The sequence below is a fragment of the Nicotiana attenuata genome, unplaced genomic scaffold (assembly GCF_001879085.1).
Source record: "Nicotiana attenuata strain UT unplaced genomic scaffold, NIATTr2, whole genome shotgun sequence".
In the NCBI taxonomy this organism is placed as follows: domain Eukaryota; kingdom Viridiplantae; phylum Streptophyta; class Magnoliopsida; order Solanales; family Solanaceae; genus Nicotiana; species Nicotiana attenuata.
In genome coordinates this window covers 371030-377593 of record NW_017670404.1, presented here as the reverse complement: position 1 = coordinate 377593, position 6564 = coordinate 371030, and positions in this window count along the sequence as shown.

The window sequence follows — 6564 nt, the reverse complement described above, 5'->3', positions numbered from 1 at the left end:
GCGTGTTCGGATGGTATTTTGGAGGTCCGTAGCTTATTTAGGCTTGAAATGCCGAAGGTTGAATTTTTTAAGTTTTCGGTTCGATAGTGAGATTTTGATCTAAGAGTCAGAACGGAATTCCGGAAGTTGGAGCAGCTCCGTAGTGTTGAATGTGACGTTTGTGCAAAATTTCAGGTCATTCGGACGAGGTTTGATAGACTTTTTGATCGAAAGCATAATTCAGAAGTTTTTGGAATTCTTAGGCTTGAATTCAATGATGATTTGGTGTTTCAACGTTGTTTGAGGTGTTTCGAAGATTGGTATAAGTTTGGGTAGTGGTATATGACTTGTTTGTGCTGTTGGTTGAGGTCCCGGGGGCCTCGGGGTGATTTCGGATGATTGACGGAAGGTTAGGAAATTGGGAGTTGCAGCTGAAGTTTATAGCTGCTGTCATAACCGCATCTGCGGTTGGGAAGCCGCAGGTGCGACTCCCGCAGATGCGGAAGCAAGCCGCAGAAGCGGCCAAGAGGGAGTCAGGCGGAGCCGCAGGAGCAGGCTTAAGGACGCATCTGCGATGGCGCAGGTGCGATAGTGTGACCGCAGGTGCAGTCCAGACCGTTAAGTGAAAATCCGCAGGTGCGGTTGTTTTGGCCGCAGAAGCGGGCCCGCAAAAGTGAAAAAAGGAACAGGTGCGGAATCCCTGGGTTAGAGAGTATATATTTCATCCTTTGCGGTTTTCAGACTTTATTCACATTTTAAAACGGTTTTTGGAGCTTCTTGGGGGATTTTGAAGAGGGAATCAGAGGGAACTTCATTGAGGTATGATTTTTGAACATAAAAATCGTTCATATGGTGTTGTTTCATTGATTAGGCTTGAAATTTATGGAAAATTTGGGGGTAGATATCGAAGAAACTAGGGCATAGAATTGGAGACCTAGAATTTGGGATTTGAGGGGTCATTTGTGGTTGGATTTTTGTAAATTTGATATGCATGAACTCGTGGGAAGATAATGATTCCATTGATGTAAATTTTACCCGATTTCGAGACGTGGGCCCGAGAGCATTTTGTTCATTTTACCTAATTTCGCGTATTAGCTTAGAATTTATTTGTGGAATCAGTTACTTGAAGTTATATTTATATTATGCAATTGAATTGAATAGATTTGGGCCATTTGGAGTCGAGTACTCGTGGCAAGAACATGGTTTCGGGTTGATTTTGAGCTGGTTCGAGGTAAGTGGCTTGCCTAACCTTGTGTGGGGGAAACTCCCCTTAGGATTTGGTATTGTTGATATTTGAAATGCCTTGTACGTGAGGTGACGAGTGCATACTTGTGCTAATTTTTTGAAAAATCCTGTTTTCATTAAGTAACTCTAATTGTGTTTCCTTTCCTGCTTATACTATTTGCAATTTAAGCCTGCTGTTAGCTTAGGGAAGCATGTCTAATTTCCTTGATTGCTTTATTTTTTCAAACTGCCTTATTTGGATTATGTGTGGCATGCTAGGTTAGAAATACCTACTTTTACCTTGGTATGAAATTTGAACTGAATTGAGTATTCTTCGTGTTGCTGCTGTGTGTTTACTTTGGGACTACGGGATGGTATCCTGGGAGATCCCCCTGCTTGTTTACTTTGGGACTATGGATTTGTATTCCGGAAGATCCCCTGCACCTATATTGATTTGGACTGTAGTGCGGGATACCGAGAGATCCCCAGCACGTATATTGAGGATACTAAGAGATCCTTGGGTACCGAGAGATCCCCAGCATATATATTGAGGATATTAAAAGATCCTTGGGATACCGAGAGATCCCCAGCATATATTGAGGATACTAAGAGATCCTAGGAAATACTGAGAGATCCCCAGCACACATATTGAGGATACTAAGAGATCCTCGGGATATTGAGAGATCCCCGGTTGTTATCTCTGTGTTAAGCTGTATTTCCTTTCTGTGATTATTTTGTCTCTGTTATAGTTGTTGTTGTTATCCTGTGTTACTTCTTACTGTTGCACTTAATTATTATGTATTATTCTATACTGTTATACCTTGTATTTCATTTAACCTCAGTAGGGCCCTAACTTTCCTTGTCACTACTTGAGCGAGGTTAGGCTTGGCACTTACTAAGTACCGCTATGGTGTACTCATGCCCTTTATGCGCATGTTTTTCATGTGCAGATCCAAATTACTTCCACTCAGTCTTGTCACCCTTGAGGCGAGGCGCTTTTGTAGAGACTTCGAGGTATATCTGCCACGTCCGCAGACCGAGGAGTCCCTTTCTATTCTCTGTACTAGTATAGCCCTTCTGTATTTTCCTTGTTGATAGACATTTCTAGAGTTAGAGCTTTTTATGTATCTCTTAGCTTGTGATTCATGGGGTTCCGGATTTTGGGAGTGTTAGGTTAAGATTCTTGTACTGTTATGTGCCGAGCGGCATCTTAAACACTGTTTCATTTTGTTTATCTCGATTTTTAATCATTTTCTTTCCGCAATTATTTTTTTTTCGCATTTGTTAGGCTTACCTAGTCATAGAGACTAGGTGCCGTCACGATAGTTCATGGAGGGCGAACTGGGGTCGTGACAGTTAATGGTCATGATTTTATAATTATTGTGTCTTGCATGTATATATGGTTAGGAACAACTAAGGTTATTATAGTAATTATTTCTTTTACCAAATAAAATTAATTTATCAATATGTAATTTTGTGCCAGGTATAAAAATATGTGAAAGATTATTTTCAAGGTTGTAAGACATGAATTAAATGTATAATAACACTTGATAATTATTTGAGATATAAAAGTAATATATATGAAGTATTTTATTTGTGTGAATTAAATATATACTTGATGTTATAACAATTTGAGATAAAAATGCTTTAATTTGGACATAAAATATTAATGCTTTGGGCATTATAATAGTCAACAATATGAATTAGCCCATGAATATGGCACTTTAAAATATTTTAAGTACGGGGATATTAGGCTAATGATTAAAATTAATATTGAAATTAGTGACTAATATTATTTTGGAAAAATAGAAGTATAACAAAGTTAATGAAAATCTCAAATAGATTTTTCTTCTTGAAAATTTATTGGTGGCACCAAAGTTTTCTGAATCTAGTTTAAAGTGGAATAATAGAGCGGTTATAACGCCTTCTGGATGAGATTATCTATATATATAAGAAAGTGAAGAGGCCGCTTTCAATTAATCTAATGGTGGATTCTAAACAACTTGCTACAACATGATATAGTGGAAGTCCATATTGACTGCGGCCTCCACTAACGAAGAAGAATTCACGTACAATATGATTATGAATCTTACATTTCAAAGTTTCAAGGCTTGGTTAGCTATCTTTAGTTATGTATTCTAAAAATACTCAATATTGTCCTTCCTATATTTTGAGCCAGTATATTAATTATTGTTAAATAATAAGTAGGCGACTTTTATATATATAATAATTTTTTTAAATATTATTTAATTATGATAAAAGTACTTAAACTGAAGGTATCACAATCCAATTTCTCCCTCCGTGAGTTGTCGTGACGGCACCTAATCTCTACGACTAGGTAAGCCTAACACATTGCGGAAATGAAATAAATGAACATTAACTACTCGCACTGACAAATATCTAATAAGCAACTGAATGTCACTCGGCATATACAATTATCACCTCTTAAATGTACCAAACAATTCCCAAAATCCGAAATACCGTAAGTCACAAGCTACTAAGAAGTCTTAACTGTTCTATACATCATTTCTAAAGAAAGAAAAATGAACATAAGGGGATAGAGGTGGACTCCGAGGATCTGCGGGCGCGGGCAGATGTACCTTGAAGTCACCAACAAGCAATAGCGACTGCAATTAGTGATGAGGTTGGTAAGATGAACCTAGATCTGCACACGAAAAATATGTGTAGGAAAGGGCATGAGTACACCACAACGGTACCCAATAAGTGCCAAGCCTAACGTCGAATAGTGACGAGATCATGTCAGGGCCCTATTGGTACAAATATAATGAAATAAGACAGAATGAGATATCACAGTCAAAAAAAATACAAAAATCTAGCAGGGGTAGAATTAGAGGTGTTCAAGGTTCTGTTTGGATCGGTTTTTCCCTAAAAAGAAACCAAACCAAGTAAATCGGTTTTTCAAATATTAGAACCAAACCAAACCAATTAAATCGATTTTTTCTCGTTTCGGCTTATGTCGGGTTTTGTCGGTTTTTCAGTTTTTTCGGTTATTTGTCAATTTTTTCTTAAATATAAGACATACACTACCAAATACATATTCCGGCGATCATATTTTCAACGTAACACTATCAAATCGATTGCCCTTTGAGAAATCTATTATTTACTAAAATATATTGATGATAATTGAATCAAATAGTGATGAATAATCTAAGGACTCAATTAAAAAAAATTTAACTTGAAATGGGTTCTTACACTTAACAAAAGAAAACTACCAATCAAACTAGAATATAAAGGTAAAGAACTTTACTAAAAGTGCAAACGATTAACATTCACCATAAAAATTTTGAAACTTTGTATAAAAACATAAATATATAAGTATAATAATAAATTTAAACTAGTTACTCCTATAGTCGGTTTGGTTCGGGTTTTTTTGGTTATTTTTTTATTAAAACCAAAACCAAACCAAATTTGATTGGTTTTTAAAATTCAAAACGAAAACTAAACTAAACCAAAAAGTATCAGTTTTTTTGGTCGGTTTGGTTTGGTTTCCGATTTAGTTTGGTTTTTCGGATTTTTATGAACACCCCTAGGTAGAATCATAGAAAGACAACAGCTCAGAACACAGAGATAACAACAGGGGATCTCCCAGGATACCGCCCCGTAGTCCCAAATGTAAATGTGTAGGGGGATCTCCCGGAATACCGCTCCGTAGTCTCAAAGTAAATATGCAGTACAGTGGGACCTCCCAGAATACCGTTCCATAGTCTCAAAATAAAAATGCAGCTCAAACAATAGAATTACAACTACGGCACGGAATCCTATGATTTAGACTAAGTAAAAGTCGACAAAGAAGCAGCAAATTCACTAAGCATGCTGCATAGAGTTCAGGTAAGCAATTAAGACACGTAGTCATGATGTTCAAAACTAAACAGGATAATTATATATGCTAGTGTAGCTTAGCTAAAGGAAAAAGGATATTTTACTTAATGAAAACGGAGGTTTTCAACAAATAGCCCGTGTACGCACTCATCACCTCACGTACACGGTGCTAATATATCAAACAGTACCTAATCCTAAGGGGAGTTGCCGACACAAGGTTAGGCAAGCCACTTACCTCGAACGAGGCTAAAATCAATTTGTCACAATGCCTTTCCCACGAATATACGGCTCCGAGTGGCCCAAATCTAGTCAAAATCAATTAGTTAACATAAATATAACTACAAGAACTAATTTAGCTAAAGAAATCAAAGCTAACGCAAGAAATTGGAAAATCGCCCAAAAAGCCTCCCAGGGCCCACGTCTCGGAATCGTGTAAAAGTCACAAATTATGAACACGCATTCACTCACGAGTCTAACCATACCAAATTTACTCAAATTCGATACCAAAATCTCGATCAAAATCCCAAAATTCGGCCAAAGAACTTTTCCCAAATTTTCCTCCAATTTTCCAACTCAAATACCTAATTAAAAGGTGAAATCAACGATGGATTAATGGAAAGCAACCAAAAATGAGTTAGGAATCATTACCCAATAACTCCCTCTGAAAATCCTTCAACGAATCGCCAAAATCCGAGCTCTCAAGTCCAAAAATGAAGAATGAATTCAAACCCTCGATTTTCTCTCTTTTCTGCCCAGCTAAGTCGCTTCTGCGAGACATCAACTGCACATGCGATACCGCACCTGCGGGAAAACCATCGCAGGTGCGAAAGTCACTTATGAAAGCTAGGTCTGCATCTGCCGAAAGGGGGTCGCACCTACATGTGCACGCCTGCGGAAAATTGTTCGTTTCTGCGGTCTCTCCACCGCATCAGCGGGCATCGCAGATGCGGAATGCACCTCGCACCTGCGACCCCTGGCACTCCTCCATTTTCCGCTTCTGTGCTTCTCCCTCGGCACATGCGATCGCGCACCTATGGTCTCCCCACCGCAAGTGCGAAAACACCAGAAATCTGATCACTTCAGCAACAACATAACTTCAATATTTGATCTGTCAAACACCGAAAACTCACTCCGAGGCCCTCGGGACCTCAATCAAACATACCAACCAATCCTAAAACATCATACGAACTTAGTCGATCCCTCAAATCACATCAAACAATGCTAAAAACACAAATCACCCTCCAATCCAACTTAATGAACTTGAAACTTCAAATTTCCACAACCCATACCGAAACCAACCAAACCACATCTGAATAACCTCAAATTTTGCACACAAGTCATATTCAACACTACAGACCTACTCCAACTTCCGGAATCGGATTCCGACCCCGATATCAAAAATTTCACTACCGGCCAAAAATTCCAAAAATTCGACTTTCGCCATTTCAAGCCTAAATGAGCTATGGACCTCCAAAACACAATCCGGACACGCCCCTAAGCCCAAAATAACCCAACGAAGCT